General features: G+C 41.2%; 1 protein-coding gene across 11 annotated transcripts in view; it reads left to right on the forward strand.

The window, feature by feature from the left end:
* The window catches only part of LOC144602325 (leucine-rich repeat-containing protein 4C-like), a 723,850-nt gene that overhangs the window by 612,994 nt on the left and 86,161 nt on the right, over nt 1-24,695 (forward strand). The window contains exon 1 of one of the 11 annotated variants that reach the window (XM_078415299.1): nt 14,979-15,176. The exons of the other annotated variants lie outside the window; for them this stretch is intronic. The gene's annotated coding sequence lies outside the window, so the exon portion shown is untranslated. Of the gene's footprint in view, nt 1-14,978; nt 15,177-24,695 lie in introns of those variants that run through there. 11 annotated transcript variants of the gene reach the window in all.

Genomic DNA, 24,695 nt, shown 5'->3' on the forward strand with positions numbered 1-24,695 from the left:
TTTGCATAGAATAATTTCTTGCCTGACCCAGTAGATCAAAGACTATGTAGGAACATGAAACGGGCACACATAGAATACCAAGCAGAGAAGGAAAAGGAAAAAGCTGTAGTAGAGAAAAAAAGAAAAGTTGTTGGGATTACAAAGCCCCCAAATTCAGCCCCCTCCTCTAAAGCCCAATTCAAGAAGGGTATGCCATTTAGGACCGAAATGAGGAGAAAAAAAATCACCCAGAGAGTTGTGAATCTGTGGAATTCTCTGCCACAGAAGATTGGAGGCCAATTCACTGGATGTTTTCAGGAGAGAGTTAGATTTAGATCTAAGGACTGAAGGAATCAAGGGATATGGGGAAAAAGCAGGAATTGGGTACTGATTTTAGATGATCAGCCATGATCATATTGAATGGCGGTTCTGGCTCAAAGGTCCGAATGGCCTATACCTGCACCTGTTTTTTTAATGTTTCTATGTCTGATAGACTAAACTGCATTTACATCACTGCAAGAAGCCACACAGGTAAGGCAGAGTATCGATTGGCACATGGGATTATGACATTACTGCTGTTATGGAAACGTAGTTGAGGGATGGGCAGGACTGGCAGCTCGGTGTTCAGGGGTATCCATGCTTCTGACATTGTAGAGGTAGAGGTAAGTGAGGAGGGGTGGGTTTGAACTATTTATTAGGGAAAATGTAAAGCCAGTACTTAGTGAGACTATCCTGTGGAGGTGATCTCGAAAGGCCATATAGGTAGAGCTTAGAAATTTTAAAAGGGGGGGAATTACTTTGATGTGATTATATTCCAGGCTTGCAGTGATCTTTGAGAATTAGAGGCGTATATATGTTGGGGAAATTAAATACAAGTCTAGGATTAATATAGTTGTAATAGCCGATTTTGACTTCACAAACATTAACCAGAAACCCCCCCCGTGCAAAGGATTAGATGGAGCAGAACTTGTTAAATGGATCCAGGGAGGTTTCCTGTAATGATATATATAGAGAGAGGTCCTGTGTAGAACAGAACTGCAGATGCTGCTTTAAACCCCAGATAGACACAAAACGTTGGAGTAACTCAGCGGGTCAGGCAGCATCTTTGAAGAAAACCAATAGGTGACATTTTGGGTTGAGCTTTTTGTGTCTATTATAGATGGTCCTACCTGACTAGGCACTACACTCAGCCCCTTCTTAGAAAACAAGGCTAGGCAGGTGGTTGACAAGTTACTGTGTGAACACTGGGACTGGTGACCATTATTATATTAGTTTCATGCTAGTGTTAGAGGAAAATAGGACTGGAACTCAAGGTAAAGTCGTAAATTAGGGGAAGGTTAATTTTGATGTCTCAGATAGGATCTCTCAAAAATTAATGGAGAGAAGCTAATTGCAGATAGAAGGACATCTTACAAGTGGGAGACATTTAAAAGTAATAGTGATGGCATATTACTGTCAGAGTGAAGGACAAGGCTGGCAGGATTAGGAAACCTCGTTTGATGAGGAATATTGAGGGTTTGGTCAAATAAAACATGAGGGGTACATTGGGAAAAAGCAGTTGGGATCAAGTGAGCCCCTTTAAGAGTATAAGAAATGTAGGAGTAAACATTGGACAGAAACCACAAGGGCAAAAATGTGATATCTCTGGCAGATAACATAAAGAAAATGACTAAAAGATTGTGTAAGAATGAAGGGGTAGATTGGGAGAAAGAAAATCATCTTAAGGATTAACATGGTATTCTGCGTGGATCCATATTAAATGGCCAAAGTTATAAATGAACAGTTCTTCTCTGTATTTACCATGGAGGGGAACATGGGAAGCTCATGAGTTCATTGGGGAGAACAGATGTTCTCATAGCGAATATCATGGAGGACAACTAATATTGTGTCTTTATTTTAAACATGGGCAGCAGGGGTAAGACAGGAAACTACAAGCCATTGAGTCTTACATCAGTGGTAAGAACGTTATTTGAAATGATGTGTAGGAAGGAACTGCAGATGCAGAGGACAGACACAAAAAGCTGGAGTAACTCAGCAGGACAGGCAACATCTCTGGATGGAAGAAATGGGTGACATTTTGGGTTGTGACCCTCTTCAGACTCTCTGCATTTGGAAAGGCAAGGACTGATTAAGAGTTTGTGTGGGAGAAATAATGTCTCATGAATGTCATTGGTTTTTTGAAGAATTAACCAACAAGATCAATGTGGGCAGTGTGGTAGACATTGTCTGCATGGACTTTAGCAAGGCCTTTGCCAAGATCCTGCTTGGTAGGCTGTTTGGATATGCAGGGAATGAACAGATATGTGATCTAGGGTGAGTTAGCCAATTTGATACAAAAATTGATTGGTGATAGGAGGCAGAGGGTTGTAATGAATGTTGTTTTTCAATCCAGAGGCCTGTGACTACTGGCGTGCCACGGGGATTGGTGCTGAGTCCACAGTTTATCGTTTTATGAGTTGGATGTGAACGTAAGTGATGTGATTAGCAAGTTTGCCGATGACACCAAAATTATGGTGGTATAGTGGAACATGAAAGAGGCTGTCTGAGTTTTCACCAGGATATTGATCAACTAAAAAAGTGGATGGAATTCAACTCAGACAAGTGTAGGATGATGCATTTCCGGAAGTGAAACGAGGGCCGGACGTACGCAATGAATGGCAAAATCCTGGTGAGTGTTGTTGGGCAGAGAGAGTAATGGACACAAGTACGTAGTTCCCTGAATGTGGCAACGCAGGAGGACAGAATGATGAAGTGGACATATAATGCAGTCTTGCATTCTTGGCTGAAACATTGAATAGAAGAGTTGGGACATTGTATTACAGTTGTAGTAAACATTAGTTTGGCTGCCTTTGCAGTGTTGCATGCTGTTCCAGTTGCCTTGCAACAGAAAAGATGTGATTAAGATAGAGTGTAGAAAATATTCTCAACAATGTTTAGTGGATTGGAGGGCTTGAGCTACAAGGATAGACTGAGTAGGTGGGTCTGCTTTCCCTGAAGCAAAGGAGGCGGGGGTCATGCGGGTGTCAGGGGTTATGGGGAGAAGGCAGGAGAATGCGGTTATGAGGGAGAGATAGATCAGCCATGATTGAATGGCAGAGTAGACTGGATGGGCTGAATGGCCTACTTCTGCTCCTATCATTTATGATCTTATGAGGCTAACAAATGATATGATGGAGGAATATAACATTATGAGAAGTACAGTCAGTGTCTGTTTCAAATGGTAGGTGCCTAAATATACATGACCTAGGTTTAAGGTGAGAGGGAAGAGATTTAAAGGGAATCTGGACGTTATATTTTCCACACAAAAAGTAGTTGGTATCTGGAATGAGTTGCCAGAAGATGTGGTAGGTGGCAGGAACTATAACAACACTTAAGAGGCATCTAGATAGTTACTTGAATGAGCAAGGCACAGAAGTTTATAGAAACAAAGCAGGGAAGAGGGATTAGTACAGATAAGCAAAATGGTGGGCGAAGCAAACTATTTCTTTGCTGCACAATTATGACTGTCCATTTTGTGATTTGCCTGTTATTTATCTAATTATTACCCCACATACAGATCACTTTTTTCCTTAACCTCTCATGACTAACCCTTGGATGTGGCTGGTTTACAACCACACAATAATGATTTCAGTCAGTGGTGAACTAAATTGGATAATGTGTAAAGTTGGCATTACACTCCATCTCATAATTTTCTCACTTGGTTCATTTAAAATGGCTCCCCATAATTTATCGGGAATGTATTTGGAGGAAAACATGTGGCAAATATATTGTATGTTGAAGTCAACGTGCCAATGCAGGCAAATGCTGCAGCCAATTTGTGCAGGAACATTGCAGGAGTGACTTATTCGTGTCATTCCTCATATGTTGGATGTTGGACAAGTGTTCATGGATTTGAACACTTCTGTTTTGACAGAAACACTCAGATCATGGTTCTTCACCAACATTTTCTTTATATGCAGATTAAATGAGAAACAAAGCACTTGAAAGTTCATCTTTAGTCAATTGTGCAAAATATGCCACAATATAGAGGCAGCATATTGTGCTCCACTTGCAAAGTTTAGTTGAGTCCGCACTGATCAGCAATCCCCACACACGAACACTATCCTACACACACATTTTACCAAGCCAAAGAAAACTACAAACCTGTCCGCCTTTGGAGTGTGGGAGGAAACCGAAGATCTCAGAGACAACCTACACAGGTCACGGGGAGAACGTACAAACTCCGTACAGGCAGCACCCGTAGTCAGGATCGAACCCGGATCCCTGGCACTGTAAGGCAACTCTACCGCTGTGCCACTGTGCCGTCCTTAAACTTTAGACAGGCAGAGAGCAATACTCTATTGCTGTTGTGTAACATCTTGCAAACTAACTGAGTTTGAATTTGTAAACAACCTGACCTGGATACTTCAAAATCCTCTTGGTCAAGCTAACCGTTACTTGACATTTCACTCCTCTTCCCATGAGACTCAGTCCCATGTCCATGCCATTCACAGATTTTGTTTCCAAGAATCGCAAGTTAATTTAAAAACCTTGTAAAAAAATTAAAATATGTGAATAAAGTTATTTTTTTAATAGAAAAGAAAGTAAAAGGATACACAAAAAGTGAGACAGAAATACAATAGATTATTTATGTATGATACAAACACAGATTAATGACATCTGGTAACAGTCACCCTTCTCCAAAAGCATTTGTTTAAATTGTCCTCTGGTCATCATCTATTACAGGTAGTTCTGCTAGAACACGATAGTTGCATCCATTAAAAACCTTGCATTACAGAAAGTTGTGTTACGTAAACAATTGTGACAATGAAGGGTGAGGAGGTAGAGAGTTTCAGTCTCTTAATAACAAAGTTACTTTTCCCTGAAGGATTTCCAAAAATGAACGTCTTTTAGTAGCTACAAGTTTATTTTTGTTGTTGCTTGCTAAAAATACAAAAGGTTGTGCGTTACATTGTTTTATCGTGTATCATCACACGCACAGTGCCCTCCATAATGTTTGGGACAAGGACCCATCATTTCTATATTTGTCTCTGCACTCCACAATTTGAGATTTGTAATAGAAAAAAAACACATTATGGTTAAAGTGCACATTGTCAGATTTTAATAAAGGCCATTTTAAAAATGTTGGTTTCGCCATATACACTTCAGAATTCATTACGCTACTACTATCAGCAGTTGTATCATCAATGAAGATAAGTTAGCCACTAACTTCAGCAACCATACATGCACAGGCCATAACACCCCCACCACCGTGTTTCACGGATGAGGTGGTATTCTTTGGATCTTGGGCAGTTCCTTCTCTCCTCCATACTTTGCTCTTGCCATCACTCTGATATAAGTTAATCTTCATCTCATCTGTCCACAAGACCTTTTTTTCCAGAACTGTGGTTGCTCTTTTAAGTACTTCTATTTTTGTGGCTAACCAGTGGTTTGCATCTTGCAGTGTAGCCTCTGTATTTCTGTTCATGAAGTCTTCTGCGGACAGTGGTCATTGCCAAACCCACACCTGACTCATGAAGAGTGTTTCTGATCTGTCGGACAGGTGTTTGGGGATTTTTCTTTATTATAGAGAGAATTCTTCTGTCATCAGCTGTGGAGATCTTCCTTGGCCTGCCAGTCCCTTTGCGATTAGTAAGCTCACCAGTGCTCTCTTCTTAATGATGTTCCAAACAGTTGATTTTGGTAAGGTTTGGCTGATGTCTCTAACAGTTTTATTCTTGTTCCTCAGTCTCATAATGGCTTCTTTGATTTTCATTGGCACAACTTTGGTCCTCATGTTGACAAACAGCAATAAAAGTTTCCAAAGGTGATGGAAAGACTGGAGGAAAGACTAGGTGCTGAGCGCTCTCTTTTACCTGCATTAAGAAGACAATTAAACACACCTGAGCAATTACAAACACCCGTGAAGCCATGTATCCCAAACATTATGGTGCCCTAAAATGGGGGGATTGTGTATAAACACAGCTGTAATTTCTACATGGTGAAACTAAAATGTATAAAAATGGTCTTTATTAAAATCTGACAATGTGCATTTTAACGACATGTGATTTTTTTTCTATTACAAATCTCAAATTGTGGAGTACAGAGGCAAATAAATAAATGATGGTTCTTTGTCCCAAACATTATGGAGGGCACTGTATGTCAATAGAAACAAATACTTAGAGCCAAGGAGTCGTACATCGTCTATGTCGAACAAGATGCCCCAACTAAAGTAATCCCATTTGCCTGCATTTGGCCCAAAAACCTCTAAACCCCTGCACCTATCCAAATATCATCTAAATGTTGTTAGTTAACCTGCCTCAACTACTTCTTCTGGCAGCATGTTCCAAATACCCACCACCCAGTGTGGAAAAACTCATCTCTCGGGTTTCTATTAAATCTTTCATTTCCCAGCTGTGGGAAAAAAAGATTGTTCATTTACCCTATCTATTCCTTAATTTCAATGGACTCCTGCGATGAAACTTTCAGACGCATTCTTAAGAATCAATGGTATTTTAATCACTGTGAGAAGGATACAGAGAAACATATTTTTTTTCCAAGGCTTTTTTTCCACTTGCCAATTTCCAAAATAACTTTTAAGTGGTTCTCTCATCCCCGATCAAAATTGTATTGGGGGGATCTTATTGAAACATATAAGATAATTAGGGGATTGGACACATTAGAGGCAGGAAACATGTTCCCAATGTTGGGGGAGTCCAGAACAAGGGGCCACAGTTTAAGAATAAGGGGTAGGCCATTTAGAACGGAGATGAGGAAGAACTTTTTCAGTCAGAGAGTGGTGAAGGTGTGGAATTCTCTGCCTCAGAAGGCAGTGGAGGCCAGTTCGTTGGATGCTTTCAAGAGAGAGCTGGATAGAGCTCTTAAGGATAGTGGAGTGAGGGGGTATGGGGAGAAGGCAGGAACGGGGTACTGATTGAGAGTGATCAGCCATGATCGCATTGAATGGCGGTGCTGGCTCGAAGGGCTGAATGGCCTACTCCTGCACCTATTGTCTATTGTCTATTGTCTTAAAATCAATTAGACCTGCATAATACAAATAATGTTCCCTAATTCATCAATCATATAACATCCAATTTGCATTGTGGAAACCCACGTTCTAGCGGGACCACCTTTATTGACTACTGAGGCCAACCCAACTGCAATGGCCAAGAAATATTAATTTCAAGGTTTCATTCTGCTCGTGACCATCAGCTAGAATTGTAGTTTTTCTTTGACCTAATGCTGAATTTTGCACACGTTTCCCCAAACATAATCAAACAGAACTTAAGCTTGATTTCCACCCCCTGTCTGATGTCAGTGCCAATTCTTTGAAGTAACTTTAAAGTCACATATGAATTTTATTCCAGGTGGTCAACAGTTATAATGGGTTTAAATTTACAGTCTAGGTAGTTCTCTGATGGTGGCGAGACAGGTAAACGGGATGGTGAAAAAGGCGTTTGGCACAAGTGACTGCAGATGCTGGGCCCTTCAGCAAAAATTCAAACCTCTGCAGAACTCAGTAGGTCAGAAAGCATCTGTGAAAGGAAACGGATAGAGACTTTTCATGTTGGGACCCTTCTGCAAAGTGGGTATTGTATGCTGTTCTGGTTGCCCAGGAAATATATCATTAAGCTGGAAAGGGTGCAGAAAATATTCACAAGAATTATACTTGGGCTGTAGACCTTGAATGGTAAGGAGAAATTGGAGAAGCCAAAACTTTTTTTTCCCCTGGAGCGTAGGAGGCTGAGGTAACCTTAAAGAGGTATGTAAAATTATGAGGGGTGTAGATAAGCCGGATTAGCAAATACCTTTTTCCCCATGGAGGGAGGAGAGAATGGATTCAAGCTAAGCTGGGAAAGATAGAAAAGGGACCTGAGGGACAAGTTTTTCAGACAGAGGGGAGGGCACATGGAACAAGCTGCCAGAGGAAGCTATAGAAGCACATACAATTACAATGTTTAAAATACAAGTGCGCAGATAGGAAAGCTTCAGAGGAATATGGGCCACATGCAGGCAAATGGTTTAGATTCCTTGGTCAGATGCACATCTTGGTCAGTATCTAGGAGTTGGGTTAAAAGGCCTGTTTTCCTGCTGTATAACTCTATGACTCTACAACTGGGTTTCATTTCAAATGAGAAGACGGTTACAAAATAATTACATATTTATGATGGGGTTACATTTCAGATTGGAAATGCAAATTCCAAGCTCTGGGTTCTTTTGAGTGTACTGTTTTTATGTCATATCTTTGTTGAAAGTCTGCGCTAACAATGTTGTTGAAATATAAAATGCTTTGGCACAGTGGAGTTTCGATTGTTGCCGCTGTTTCTTTGTTTGGATAGCTGAGTGCACTTCTGATAGTTGTCACCCACATAACCTTAGACCATTTCACTTTTCCAAAGGATTTGCGCACAGAACCAACTTTTTGGTGCTCTTCCTCGTTCTATTTTGCAAATGTTGTAGTTTCATGGATGGCCAAAACCATGGGAGGTCAGAGAAGAAGGGTTAATTATCACGAGTAAATTCACTTTTCCCCCCCACAACTCGTACATTTACAGAGCCCCATATTTTCTCAAGGCATGCTGCTCGGTATATTGGCTATTGATTGCTTTAGTGAACAGCCATCCAGCCCTGTAAACCTGGTACAATTTCTCACACTTTTCCCGTAACACAAATAAAAATATTAAAATAGTCACAGCTAATGTGGGAGATATATAGGAATTTGTTTCATCCTTCAAGCTATTTTTATATGTTGTTTCTGTATTTGACTCATCGGGTTGTCCTACACTAGCTTAAATAATATTTTTCTGACAATCATGACTGCAATGAGTCATTGTTTAAAACTTTTTTTAACTATATATTTACCAGTTATCAAAATGTAAACCCTTTAAAGTTACTGATCTGGTACAATTTCGAAATAAGTAAGTGCTTTCTTGGCGATGCAATGACACGGCGATAGAGTTGCTGCCTTACAGTGCCAGAGACCCGTGTTCAATTCTGACTAAGCATGCTGTTTGTACGGAGTCTGTACGTTCTCCCCGTGACTGGCATGGGTTTTCTCCGGGTGCTCTGGTCTCCTTCCACACTCCAAAGACATACAAGTTTGTAGGTTAATTGGCTTTGGTAAGTATTGAAAATGATCCCTAATGTATGCTTGTAAAAAATGGGGATCGCTGGTCGGCTTGGACTCGGTGGGCCGAAGAGCCTTTTTCCACGCTGTATCTCTAAACAAAGCAGTATTAAAAGAGCATTTGCCTGTTTACGCCAATTACAATGATTTCTACTTTGAAATCAAACTAAAATAAATGATCCTTTCTGAGAACGGTGACCTGATTGTGTTTGTAAGGAGTTTCCATCACTCAAAGATTAGAATAAGTGTTTTTATTCAACATGGACAATGATCCCTTCTTTGTTCTCATTCTGCATATGTGGATGTGTAATAAAGCCTTAAAATAGATTTTTGTCCTTCATTATTGTTCCCACTGATTAGATTTCCAGATGTCTAATTATAATAACACTTCTACTTTCATTCTTCGCCTTTTATTTCAAAACTATTGTTTTTCTTAGCAAAAGATTACCATGGATGCGGAATTCATAAACAACATTATATTTCCATTTCACTTTGTACTTGACGGCAATAATGAAGCAAACAATGGAATTGCTATAAATTGAGGGAAACAAGCAGATTATACCCAAATCTTCAGATCCATAACTTGAAAGTGTACTTTAATGCCCATAATATCCTAAGTACAGCATTGAACTGTGCTGGCAGCTTACAATTTGACCCTGAGGTTGATCAGATCATCGTGTACAGAAGAGAGATAAAAACCTGAGTTGAGCTGGTCAACAAGACCAAGGAACTGATTGTTGACTTCAGAAAAGGGAAGTTCTGAGATGATGCACCAGTTTTTATTAGTGGGTCGATGGTGGACACAGTTAGCAATTTCAAATTTGTGGCTGTTAACATCTCAGATGACCTATTTTGGGCCCAGCATTTAGATGCAATCATGACAAAGGCACACCAGCACCTCTCCTTTCTTAGAGGTTGAAAGAGATTTGGCATGTCTCCGAAAACTCTAACAACCGTTCACAGATGCACTGTAGAAAGTGTCCTGACTGGTAGCATCATGGCCTAAAAGGGCAATTCCAACACACAGGAACACAAGAGGTTTACAGAGGGTGGTGGAGTCTGCCTATTCTTTCATGGGCACAGCTCTCCCCTCCATTGAAACATCTATACAAGGCGCTGCCTCAAGAAGATGACATCTATCATCAAGGATACCCACCATCCGGGCCATGCCATCTTCTCACTGCTATCATCAGGCAGGAGGTACAGAAAGCTGAAATCTCACACCACTAGGTTCAGGAACAGCTCTTTTCTCCAACTATCAGGTTCTTGAGTCAACCGACACATCATTAATCCTATCTCAAAAACAGAACACTATGGCCCACTTTTTGCACTACTGTGGACTTGTTTTTTGTTCTAATTATGTTCTTTCCATTCATGTCTTTTTTGCAGTCTTTTCAAAATATGTGTAATTTATGTATGTTTTGTTTGTTTGCCTGGCTATATGCCTTCGATGCTCATGCAAGCACGATTTTTCATTGTAGCTATACCTCACCAGACCCATGCAAATAGCAATAAACTTGAATTTGAACAAAATGTATTCTTGAATGCTATTGTCCATACTATTTATAGTCTTAGAGTCTTACTGCTTGGAAACACGCCCTTCGACCCAACTTGCCCACACCAGCCAACATGTCCCATCTCTACTAGTCCCACCTGCCTGCATTTGGCCCATATCCCTCTCAACCTATGCAATCCATGTACCTGTCTAAATGTCCCTTAAACATTGCAATAGTACCTGCCTCAACTACCTCCATACTCATTCTTATTCCATATACCTATCATCCTTTGTGTGAAAATGTAATCCCTCAGATTCCTACCTTAAATCTCTGTCTAGTTCTCAATTTCCCTAATCTGGGCAAGAGGCTCTACCCGATCTATTCCTCTCATGATTTAGTATACCTCTATAAGATCATCCCTCATCCTCCTGTGCTCCAAGGAATAGAGTCCTAGCCTGCTCAACATTTCCCTATAGTTCAGGCCCTCGAGTCAGATATGTATAACATGGCAAAATTGACATTCATGTTCCTGAATGGTGGAAAAGATCATTGACATCAGCCTTGACATCACCTTTGACTCATTCAGTAATAGGAGTCGGATAAGTTCTTGCCTATTCAAGTACTGAGAATTTCTCCCACTTCACTGTGTGAAGAAATTTCCCAACCTATGATTCATGATTTAACCAATTTCATGGATGAGTCTTCACTGGTAAGTTAATGAATGATTTCATGAAAAGAATTGCACATTAACAAAGTCAAAGGAATATTCTAGACTTTGCAGTTAGCAGTAAAGTACTGGTGTCGATGAAAGTTGCCCTTGTACTTCGTAATATTGCTCACCCCATTCAAATGTATTCTCAATCTGGTGCCAGCAGTTATAACCCAGAACAATGAATTTACCAAGTTGGGGTATGGAGACAATCAGAATCTCTGAAAGCAAAAAAAGCAGGTAAAACAGTAAAGTAAAAGATATTTTAAAATAAAACAGAAGACCAGAATTTAAACACCGTATTAAGAGAAAAGCTGAAAAATAAAAAAGTGATTTTCTCATGCTTCAGAAATATACGATTAGAGATTCAGAGTCAAAGAGGACAGTGGAGCATAAACGACTACCCTTCATTCGAGACAGTTTAATATTTTCTTTGGTTTTCTCAATAAGAAAATGCATAAAATGTCAAAGCCCATCAAATCACGGTTCCTCACTGATTGTATCTGCAAAATACCATATCATGTGTGGAAGTAGAGTCTCAGAAGGTATCTTTTGTATTTCTGTGCTCATTTTCAAATATGTTGCAAGAATTAGCTGCTATTTTTCCACACGGTTCTGCATTGAGTTTTACCATCAATTAGACTGCACTTCCCATGTCACTGTATTTAATGTTCTATAATTTCATGTTCACAAACCCAAGGCACTAAAAACAAAAAATATCAACTGAAAAACAAAAATAACAAATTAAAAAACTAAACTAAAAGTGATTTTTTGGGACGGCGGCCAAGAAATTGCAGAGTTGTGAAAGCTGCCCAGTCCATCATGCAGACCAGCCGCCCCTCCATTAACTCTGTCGACAATTCCCTCTGCCTCGGAAAGGCAACCAACACATTCAAGGAGTTCCCACCCTCGCCATACTCTTCTTCTCTTTCCTGTCATGCAGAAGGCACTAACGTTTGAAAGCACGTACCAATAGACTCAAAAAGTGCGTCTTTCCTGCAGTTATCAGGCTCTTGAAAGGTCCTCCCACGCTCCAAGATGAATTCTTGATCTTCCAACCTACCTTTTTGCGGCAATTGCATTTTTATTATCTACACTTTCTCTGGTGTTTCTATGTAAAACTATATACTACATTCAGTCTTTTTTTGCACAACCTTGATGTATGCCTATATGTATGGCATGCTCTGCCTGGATAGAATGCAAAATCAAGTTTTTCAGTTTATTATGGTACACGTAATGATAATAAATGTAATGTAAAGAAAGTCATCCCAGCCAGTAGTGCTGTAAATATGGTATACTTGTGCCCAGTGCAGTCATGTCACAGCAATTAATTTGGGAGGCCAAGTACAATGCACTGATGCCAATATATGATTTGTATAACATTACTTACCAAGGTTAATTTCCTAGGCATCTTTGCGTTGTTCTGTCCCTTTCCTTTCTCAATAGTCAATAGTCAATTTATTTGTCACATACACATAAATGTGCAGTGAAATGAAAGATTACCCACAGTCCAACAATAAGACTAATAAGAATAAGCAATACAAATATGCAGTAACACACAATCTTAAACCAACACCAAACAAAAAGAAACATCCATCACAGTGAGTCTCCTCCAGTCACCTCCTCACTGTAATGGAAGGCCAGAGTGTCTTTTCTCTTTCCCTACCGTCTTCTCCCGCGGTCTCTTGCCTCCTCCACCACCAACACACTCACAAAGTTTACTGTTACTATAAAGCAAACAAAAATCTGCAAACCCAAGAAAGCTGAAATAAAGACAAAAAAAATCTGGCAGATTAAGCAGCATTTGTGGACAGCGAAACATATTTCGCTGGTTACTGATCTTTCATCAGGACTGATGTCACCTGACTTATTGTTAATAACTTATACTTAGTTCACATGCATCTTAAGAATGTAAGTTTTTTTGTAATGTCTTGGAAATGAAGGATTCCAATTTCCGCCCAATCCTGACTGCATCCAGTTCTAAAGTAACAAATCTCACAGATTGCCCCAATGCCCCTGTTTCCCCCCTCCCTGATTCTCAGTCTGATGAAAGGTCTCGATCCGATACGCCACCTGTTCCTTTTCTCCAGGGATGTCGCCTGACCCTGTGAGTTACTCCAGCACTTTGTGTCTGTCTTCTGCCCTGTGCACCCACTTCGACCAATCTATACACGCAGCCGTGCCAGCAATCAGCAAGGGGCTAGTCCAAGCAGCAACGTGTATTTCTGGTCGATAACTGCGCTGAAAAAATAATCGGAGGGACCTCACCACACTTGGAATCTCCTGCTGGAGACTGCAAAAAAAATGTTCGGCTGGCGCTAAGGTTTAGTGTGTTCGCTTGTGGTCTTGATCTGCTGTGATTGTCCGCACGGTGGCAGTGGTGGCTTGATGTTCGTCAGCCAACTCGCTGCTCGGCCGACGTCAAGGATCAACACTGTTGCCCAATGAGTGCTAAAATGATGGGAGGTAATTGGGTAATTGCATTTTTCCCCATCAGGAGAGGAGAGAGAGAGAGAGGGAGGGAGAGAGAGAGAGAGAAAGAGAAAGAGAAAAGGCATTAAAGAGTGTTAGCTGGCAGCTGGGCAAAGTGCATGAGGACTTTAGACCAGAGCATACAAGATCAACCTGGATGTTGATAAATAAGTGGAGGACACTGTGGGCTGGAATTTCATCCACTTGGCATGGTTTTAAAGCAGTGCACGATTTGATCTGAAACTCTACGATTCCTCCACCCACGCCCCCCCCCCCCCCCCCTCTCTCCCATCCTCCCTGGGAAAAAAAAACCTAATTGACATTTTAAAGGTGTCAGCCAATGTGTTGATGTACAGACGAGAGATTAACTTGTAGATTGCGATCTGGGAGATGGTACCGTGACTCAAGAGCCGCAAAAGGGAGGGGGTTGAGGTTGGGGGGGAGGAGGAGGAGGAGGAGGAGGTGGGAAGGAAAGGAAAGGAAGTAAGACGGATTGAAAAACGAAAAGAAAGAGAGTCTGGTCCTCGCCTCTCGTGGTGCCAAGGCGGAGAGAATGCGAGGAGGCAAGTCGGCAGGTGGGCTGTTCTTCTGTAGCTGGAGGAGAGAACAGAGAGGGGGCGAAGGAAACGAGACGCTCCGCAGTGCCAGTGTGGCTGGGGTTTGAACGCTGTTCCCTGCTGGAGGCTTGAGAGCCGAAGAAGGAGAAGGAGGAGGAGAGGAGGGAGGGTGGGTGGGGGGTGGGAGTGAAAAAACCATGACATCGAGGATTGCACCGGCCGATGTGAGATGAGAGCAAGTAAAGGAGGAGAATTTTAAAAAAAGGCTACAGGAAAGCGAGAGAGAGAGAGAGAGGAGAGGAGAAAAACAACCCCTTACCGCACTGCCTTGTGATTGGAAAATATAATCAGCTCACAGACGAGGAAAGAAAGTTGTCCTGGGAGCAACGTATGTATATTTAAAGAAAAACAAACAGAGGCTTGTTGGGCATTGTGAAGCGGACGAGCGAGTGGCCGGGACAAGACGCCAAGAGATCGGGGGGAGAGAGAGAGAAAGAAAGAGAGAGAAACACAAAAAGATATCTAGTTGGATGATGATGATGATGATGATGATGCCTTTTTTTTTGTTTGAGTTTGGGAAGAAGGAACGGGGATGCTTCTGCTTGAAAGGAGAATAGGCTCAGAGGGGGCGGGGGGGGGGGGGGGGGGGGAGAGAAGAAATGTACCGAAGGACGGAGTGAACGAAGAGACGTGCCGTTTGGATATTTCTGCGGGGCGAAGGGGGAATGAATGGCATCTCGGAAATTGATTTGAAATCGCAGATGTGCACATTTCTGCTGAGAGGAGAGGAAAAGCTTTGGGAAGTAAAAACGCAAAAAAGGACCGAGAAACGAGAGCAAGGAAGGGGGAATTAACCTGTGAGTTCTGCACGATCTTTCCGTTTATATATATATATCTATCTATCTATACATATGTGTGTGTGTTTGTGCATTTGTCCATTTGTGCATCCAAATTAACCCCGCAAACACATAGAGAAGAGGGGAGGGGGGGGAGATTGGAAATGCATATAAAAGGGGAGCTCTTTCTTTATCCAAGCTTTTTTGTGCTTCGTTTTGGGCTGAGAGCTGAAGGAGGGAGGGGAGAGAGAGAGAGAGAGAGAGAGAGAGAGAGGGGGGGGGGTGTGGATGGGTTTATTTTTTTTTCTCTCTCTCCGGGAAGCCGCTGGTTTCGCTGCAGTTTCCTAATGAGCTGCAGATAATGAGACGGTCGGCTGTGCGGAACCCGCTTTTAAGTCCCTTGTCGCTGTCACCTCTCTGGGCCGCCGACGCCAAGCCCCATGTCATTTCTTACCGCTGTGCCATTTCAGCCAGAGAGATTATTTGAAATTTAAAATAAAAAATAAAAAACCATTGTAAATCTCTGGCTTTCCACTCAATGACAAATTGCTGATTAAGGGGAAGGGGGTCACTTCTCTTCGCGGCTAATGTTTTGGAAGGTTTTTCCAATGCGCTTGGGGGATTGTGCCGTAGAGAATTCCACACCAGTCAGTCTCCTGTGTGATATGAATTATTACAAGGTGTTTGTAGGCGTATTTGGCGGGTGAACTGCGATAAAGGGTGGGATTCCGAAATACCATTACAAGCATCCAGCTTCCTCCCAGCATTTTCTGATTCAGATTTGAAAAAAAAAATTGAATGCTAGGTCTTTTTTATCGCACCTATCTATTTTCGGTGCTCGCACACTAGTTGTACTGAGTGTGAAACGATTGCTGGACAATAATCCCATTATATTGACGCTCTCTGTTCAGTGTCACTGGCCACCGAGGCTTCTCATCCCTACTGCCCACGAATCAGAGTGCTAGACCAGTCTGGGAGACTCATTGAGTAGAAATTCTCAAAAGAGGACTTCATTAGCACTGGGCATGCTGATGCTCTCTGGTTGATTGAGAACGCATCAGCCACAGAGAAAACTGACCATTTTGTCTAAACTCCCGGCCAGGAGGAATAATGTGGTGCTTCCGCGGTTGTGCCGAGAGCGAGGAAATGAACAGGACTAGAATATTAGCTGCCCATTTTGGAAATCTTTTTTTCTCCAACTTTGGAAGGGCCGTTCTGATCGAGGATGGGATTAACACTTTGTGGGGATGTAACGTGTATCTCCTAAACTGTGACTTGTAACTAAATTAAAATATGTGGGGGGAAAATGCACCATTGATCAGAATTATTCATATTATACTGGGATTCCATAGCAATATGTACAGTATCTTCATTTTAATATGCTGTATAAGAAGAAGCATTCAAAGTAGTTTTAGTTTGGTACCCGTTTTGTTTTAAATACTTGACTTTAAAAAAATAGCTATTTCTGTGTAACATTATGGAGTGGGCATGATGGAGTTCGTTTGAATCTATTTTTGAAGGGAATAATTTTACCTTAATTATTTTAGGTTTAAAAATCTGTTCCTTCCTTTTAGTCCATTATCCTGATCAAGTTTTAACTTCATTGCATGTAATCTTCTTAATGTCAGCCTGAATCTGCACTATTTCACAATGATGTATAAAAGGAGATTATGGAAGTGTTAAACTCCAAGGTTATAAATAATCTGTATTTTTCCTTAATTATTCTTGGTATTGTTTGGCTGCAAAGTGCTGTTGGATTCTTTCTCTGCAACTGGTTTATCTCCTATCTGTTAAATAAATGACCAGAGCTCTATTCAGACGTGTAATTAAAATCATTGTTTTTTTAGCTCCAAGGCTAATGAACCTAACTTTTGGTTATTTTGCACATGAGCTCTCAACACTGTATTACGCAATTCAGTCTTATAAGAAGATAATTTTTTTTGTCTCCTCCCCCCCTTATGGTGTTAATGTGTTCAGCAATTAAGTGAACTGTTTCTTTTTATATTGAGGTGAATAGATGTGTGCTTAATCTGAAGAATCTGCAAGCCTAAATGATCAAAATCTTGAATGCAGACACTCACCGAAAGGGAAGTTCTGTCGCTGAAATTATGTGATTTTTTTCATTTCGGATGTTTTCATGGTAATGTCTGCAAAGAAATCTGTGGGATGTCAAAGCAAGAGGGGAATGCAGATTGTATATTGATCAGTGCTCACTTAAGACTTGTGGGAGACTATTTGTTTTCAGAGAAACAGTTTGTGGCAGGTATATGTTTATTGGATAACGTCAATAAATCCATGAGGGTTTCAGGAGAGGCTTTACTCAGAGTGTCAGTAGATTGTGGAATTTGCTTTCACAGTACAGTTGAGGTAAATTGCTCGGCTACGTTTAAAGAAAAGATATATAAACACTTTTCTACGGAGAAAATGGGTGGATAAAAAAAAAAAATCTTACACCTAACGAGGAAGGAATTGGGAGTAGGAAACCAAATGGATGCTAAAAATCTGAATTAAAGCTTAAAAAAAAGATGGCAAGTCAGGCAAAATCCTTGGGGAGAAAGACAGTTAACATTTCAGGTTGGTGACTTTTTGCCATTTCCGTTATTGGAAGCATTTGCTGTAATTGGCATGGCTGATCCCATTCAATCTGAAGAAGAGTCTCGACCTGAAACATCACTCATTCTTTCTCTCCAGAGATGCTGCCTGTCCCGCTGAGTTACTCCAGCTTTTTGTATCTGTGGTTTAAACCAGCATCTGCAGTTCTTTCCTACCCATACTACTTGTGATCAATGAACTTTCCTTTACCGTGCGAATGTGCAACCACGTGATAGTGCATCTCGAGTCTCCAACAATGAAAGCTCTGTGTTTTATATCAAGTGAATGCCAGAATTCTGCATGTGTGTGCAGCAACTTGCACTTTTCCAGGCTTATTAAAGGCAGCTTGATTAACAATTTATTGAGGCAAGATCTTGTGTGAATCATCAAACTGCAGTACTTTAGATTCAGTAGGTGGACATGAAATTAACAGCAATAATGTTAATTGCCTTCTCGGTATCCTGTTAAAAGAACAAAGCACTCTTCACACGCCATGTTGACAGCCTTAATAACACAACCTTAGTTAATCTCCGATGATCTCCCTCTGATTCTGACCTGTTCGGACAGAGTGAGTTAAGCTCCTCTATCAGTCAGGTTGCCTGCCCCAACTAAACCAAACTGTCCCAGTTTCATTGTGCCCACATGACCTTGTGCTTTCTACTCTGACTTAATATTGCCACTTTCTTTACTCACTTGCTCGCAGTCCACTGATGGCAATTAAACTAGTTAGGGTTTCCTGCCAATCAACCCTGCTGAGCGCAAATAAGCAGGGCTATCCTAAGTGATATGGATGTTGGAAATCACAGGACTGTTAAATGAATTTCCGACATCTCAAGCAGTCTGGTTTGCTTCATCTGATTTTCAAATCACAACTCCCAGTGCTGCTGTTCACAGTTTAACCCTCTTAGAGAAACATTTAACTTGCTATTAATATTTTAGTATAAATTATTTCAAACTCCAGACAAAAAGACCAAAATTCTCAAAGCACAGCTTAATGTAATCGAGAAAGTGCTGCGGGCAGAATATGATTGAGTTTAGTGGTTTTGGGATCAATTGGAATGCAAAGTTTTCAGGCTGTATAAAGTTTTCATTCCTGCAGTAAACTGGTCACCTATGTTGAAAAGTGTGCCAGTTTTTTTTTGTCAAAGTAGGAGTTAATTTGTGGCAAGAAAAATCAAAGTATAAATGCATAATCTATGCATAATCCTGACTATGGGCTCGGTCAAAATGGAGTTGGTACATTCTCCCCGTGACCTGCATGGGTTTTCTCCGGGAGCTCTGGTTTTATCCCACATTTCAACAATGTGTTTCCTACCCTCCAAAGGTTAATTGGCTTGGTAAAATTGTAAATTGTCCCTAGTGTGTGCAGGATAGTGTTAGTGTGCGGGGATCGCTGGTCAGCAGGCCAAAGGGTCTGTTTCTGTGCAGTATCCACAAAACTAAACTAAAAAAAAACGAAAATTGTAAAAGAGCGATCGCAGGATAAATCACGTTGGAATAATGCTGAGCACTATGAACAAAACTTTGCTAACATAATAGAATGGCAACATGAAGCCAGGATAAGAGATAATATTAGAAGAATAAGAGATAATATTAGAAATATATCAACTTTATGGAGAGATGTTATTTTAGTAGTAGAAATGTTATTTTGAGCAAAGCACCCTGACATCTTGGCACTAAGTATAATTATTGTTTCAATTATGTGGCTTAGATTGCTCGCATTTTAAGAATGCTACACGTGTAATGGTGGGTTGGGGGGATGTGCATTAATGAGACCAATCTTTAACAAAAATATTTCGAGAACATTTTCTAGAACGCTTAAAAAAATTATTGTAACATATAATTTAGATTAAACTAGCTGGCATATCACACATTCTAAAAACAAGATTTTTTTTTTTACCAGGAATAGTATCTTGAAAAATTTACCAAGGAATATGGTGGTTGTGAATTTGGCTTAGTATTTAATCATAGACAATAGACAATAGACAATAGATGCAGGAGTAGGCCATTCGACCCTTCGAGCTAGCACCACCATTCAATGTGATCATGGCTGATCATTCTCAATCAGTACCCCGTTCCTGCCTTCTCCCCATACCCCCTGACTCCGCTATCCTTAAGAGCTCTATCTAGCTCTCTCTTGAATGCATTCAGAAAACTGGCCGAGAATTCTCTTCTGAGGCAGAGAATTCCACAGATAAATTCCTCAGATCATGAGGAGCAGGGATTCACTCAGCAACCTCTGGATTTCTGCATTTTACCATGGATGTATTTTCTTTATATTTATCGTGTATTCTTTAAGATTATCTCTACATGGCTCATTGTTATTCCCCTAAAAATTCCAGGGCAATAAATTAAAATGTGGGAATCAATCGTCTATTAATTCTTCCAAAAAAAAGGTCTAGGTAATTTTGCACAATCAGTGGGAAAGGGTGTCAGGGGTTATTGGGCGAAGACAATAGCATGAGGCTGTGAGGGAAAGGCAGATCCGCCATGATTGAATATAGACTTGATGAGCCGAAGGGCCTAAACTCTTTTCCTAGAACTTATGAACTGTGAACGTTTCCACAAGACACAAAATGGACGATGTGCTGAAGTAGTTGAAATGTAGATATTGGCAGTTAAATTAATGTAAGTAAACTTCAACTTTTGTGCCTGGGCGTGAAGGGAAGATATGTTTTTTTTTTACCCTAGACAGTAATGAAAAAGAGAGACATCCTTCCTTCCAAAAGTCCTCAAAAATTTCCCCCAAGATTTAAACTCAAGAGAAACTCAGAGTTGATTGATGGCTTCCAATTACGCAGGCATATGCTCCAAATGAAGAGAAATAGCATAGCCTGCTAAAATAACCCGCCATTTTCTCTTGGGTTTCTAAGAACTTATCACTGATGAATAGAAAGCTTTTGGACACCTAGAAAAATATCTTTAGGTAGCTCTCAAAATTGTAGGAGATTACTTTTGTAGTTAATATGACCTTGGCATTGCACATATTGGGGAATTGCAAATCTGATGTTCTGTTTTTGAATGTGATATTCATTAGAAACAAAAGACATAATTCCCGGTGTTACTAATCATATAATACTATCACAGGAAGCATGGGCAAACAAACACTATTAAATATAAATATAAATGTATAAAATGAAATAAGATAACCAGTACCTTGAACATCTTGTGCCTTCTCTACGGCTTCCACCAATAATGCTATCACTGATATTTTCACGTACTCAACAAAAGGAAGTTGAGAGTCTGAAAAAAATTACCAGGATGAGGGTGGGGGTTGGTGATGGAAGGGATGATGGGCATTATCAACAGGAGAAGCTCTAAAGGCAGAGGTCAAAAGTGGAGGAGAAAAGCAGGAAGGTGAAGTGTTTGGCTAGGAATTCCAAGTGGCAAGACCTCTGTATGTTTGAGGAGCAAGTAATAATCATGAAGAGAGCTAATGCTGACTCCCTTTGGCTATACTTGCGTATCGGGCTAATAATTTTGGAAGTTAAATTAATGTAAGTAAACTTTAACTTTTGTGCCTCAGCGTGAAGGAAAGATACGTTTTTTTTAACCTGGACAATAATGAAAAAGGAAGATATCTTTCCTTCCAAAAGTCTGCAATAATTTCCTCCAAGATTTCAACTCAAGAGAAACTCGGAGTTGATTGATGGCTTCCAATTATTTGATTTTGGAGTTAATTTATAGAGTCATTAATAAATTTATAAAGCATGGAAACAAGCCATCAGACCAACTCCCCCATGCTGACCAAGATGACCCATCTATGCTGGTCCCATTTGCCGATATGGGACAAATGAATTTTTCCTATCCATGCACCCGTGCAAAAAACTATTTAAATGTTGTTATGTAAGGGGTTAATGAAACATTTGGACCTGGCAGTGTCATCGAATTCTGGATTCTGGAGTGGAAAAGCCAAATCAAAAATAGTATACAAAGGTGTCAGACTCCCAGTTGCGAACACTGAAACATAACATTGGCCTTGCATTGGTAACTGTATCATTACGAATAATTGGCTTAATATGTTTTTTCTTAAACCATGACAAGAAAGTTCAGCTCTGTGGTGTCCACTATTTGGGTTTCATTGTTCATTGAAGAGTAATAATACATGTCTCAAGCCCACCAACAGAATCAACTGTACTGCTGAAATGGACCATGGCGATGTGTTCCTAACTCCATGTGGTAATCATTGGACACTGGATCCAATGCCTCCGACACAGAGTTAGTAGCAGGTTTGGCTCTCCTACCTGTCAATGCAAAGTTTATTTTTTATTAGTTTAGAGATACAGCGCAGAATCAGACCATTGCGCCCACCAAGACGGGGCCGACCAGTGATTCCTACACACCAACACTATCCTACACACACTAGGGACAATTTTCAGTATTTCCAAGCCAATTAGCCTACAAATCTGTATGTTTCTGGAGTGTGGGAGGAAACCGGAGCTCCCGGAGAAAACCCAAGCAGGTCACGACTAGAACGTACAAACACTGTACAGACAGCACCCATAGACAGCATCAAACCCAGGTCTCTGACGCTGTAAGGCAGCAACTCTACCACTGCGCCACTGTGCAGCCCTTAAAGGTGTACCACATCCTGCAGCCACTGAGCAGGGAGAGAACAATGTTTTCAGTGAATTTTACAATACTGGTGCGCAGCAATTGTTATGCATCTGTATGTTTCCAGGCCAGGACAGTTTCATCCGCAATATATTTCATTTTTTGATGTCTGTTGAAGATCGCAGATGGTTTAAACTCCCTGTGTGTTGAGAATATCATCTCCTGCCTCAGCAGAGAGAATGAACACATGAATTCACCATCATTGCAGTCTTCCTAGCGGAGCAGGGTGCTTTTAAATGCACTTAGACCAGCATATTTGACTGCAAAATGAGCTGCATTGGCAAGCAGTGTAAATCTGCAGTTTTTCTGGAATGTACCCAATGTTTGATTGGCAAGTATTGTGCAGTGTATTCTGGTGCTTTGCCTTTATTGACTGAAGAGCTGGCAGTGTGTGCAAGCTCTGAGATGTGGCCTGGTAGCTTGGAGAATTAGTAAGTGCGTGAGAGTGTGTGGACCATTTGTAGGATTAGTCCAAGTCCAAACAGGATGTGCTAATGGGTGGCACAGTGGCACACTGGTAGAGTTGCTGCCTTACAGCTCCAAAGACCTGGGTTCCATCCTGACCTCGGGTGCTGTCTGTATGAAGCATGTACGCTTTCCCTGTGACCACGTGAAACATAGAAACATAGAAAATAGGTGCAGGAGGAGGCCATTCGGCCCTTTGAGCCAGCACCGCCATTCATTGTGATCATGGCTGATCATCCACAACAGTAACCCATGCCTGCCTTCTCCCCATACCCTTTGATTCCGCTAGCCCCATGAGCTCTATTGACGTCTCTTTTAAATGCATCCAATGAATTGGCCTCCATTGCCTTCTGTGGCAGAGAATGCCACAAACTCACAACTCTCTGGGTGAAAAAGATTTTTCTCATCTCACTTTTAAATGGCCTCCCCTTTATTCGTAGACTATGGCCCCTGGTTCTGCAATCCCCCAACATTGGGAACATTTTTCCTGCATTTAGCTTGTCCAGTCCTTTTATAATTTTATATGTTTCTCTCAGATCCCTTCTCATCCTTCTAAATTCCAGTGAATACTGGATTTTAGTTTAAAGGTAGACACAAAATGCTGGAGTAACTCAGTGGGACAAGCAGCATCTCTGGAGAAGATCATGGACAATAGACAATAGACAATAGACAATAGGTGCAGGAGTAGGCCATTCAGCCCTTCGAGCCAGCACCGCCATTCAATGCGATCATGGCTGATCACTCAATCAGTACCCCGTTCCTGCCTTCTCCCCATACCCCCTCACTCCGCTATCCTCAAGAGCTCTATCCAGCTCTCTCTTGAAAGCATCCAACGAACTGGCCTCCACTGCCTTCTGAGGCAGAGAATTCCACACCTTCACCACCCTCTGACTGAAAAAGTTCTTCCTCATCTCCGTTCTAAATGGCCTACCCCTTATTCTCAAACTGTGGCCCCTTGTTCTGGACTCCCCTAACATTGGGAACATGTTATCTGCCTCTAATGTGTCCAATCCCCTAATTATCTTATATGTTTCAATAAGATCCCCCCTCATCCTTCTAAATTCCAGTGTATACAAGCCCAATCGCTCCAGCCTTTCAACATACGACAGTCCCGCCATTCCGGGAATTAACCTAGTGAACCTACGCTGCACGCCCTCCATAGCAAGAATATCCTTCCTCAAATTTGGAGACCAAAACTGCACACAGTACTCCAGGTGCGGTCTCACCAGGGCCCGGTACAACTGTAGAAGGACCTCTTTGCTCCTATACTCAACTCCTCTTGTTACGAAGGCCAACATTCCATTGGCTTTCTTCACTGCCTGCTGTACCTGCATGCTTCCTTTCATTGACTGATGCACTAGGACACCCAGATCTCGTTGAACTCCCCCTCCTCCTAACTTGACACCATTCAGATAATAATCTGCCTTTCTATTCTTACTTCCAAAGTGAATAACCTCACACTTATCTACATTAAACTGCATCTGCCATGTATCCGCCCACTCACACAACCTGTCCAAGTCACCTTGCAGCCTTATTGCATCTTCCTCACAATTCACACTACCCCCCAACTTAGTATCATCTGCAAATTTGCTAATGGTACTTTTAATCCCTTCGTCTAAGTCATTAATGTATATCGTAAATAGCTGGGGTCCCAGCACCGAACCTTGCGGTACCCCACTGGTCACTGCCTGCCATTCCGAAAGGGACCCATTTATCCCCACTCTTTGCTTTCTGTCTGTCAACCAATTTTCTATCCATGTCAGTACCCTACCCCCAATACCATGTGCCCTAATTTTGCCCACTAATCTCCTATGTGGGACCTTGTCGAAGGCTTTCTGAAAGTCGAGGTACACCACATCCACTGACTCT

Source organism: Rhinoraja longicauda, chromosome 18, assembly GCF_053455715.1.
Source record: "Rhinoraja longicauda isolate Sanriku21f chromosome 18, sRhiLon1.1, whole genome shotgun sequence".
In the NCBI taxonomy this organism is placed as follows: domain Eukaryota; kingdom Metazoa; phylum Chordata; class Chondrichthyes; order Rajiformes; family Arhynchobatidae; genus Rhinoraja; species Rhinoraja longicauda.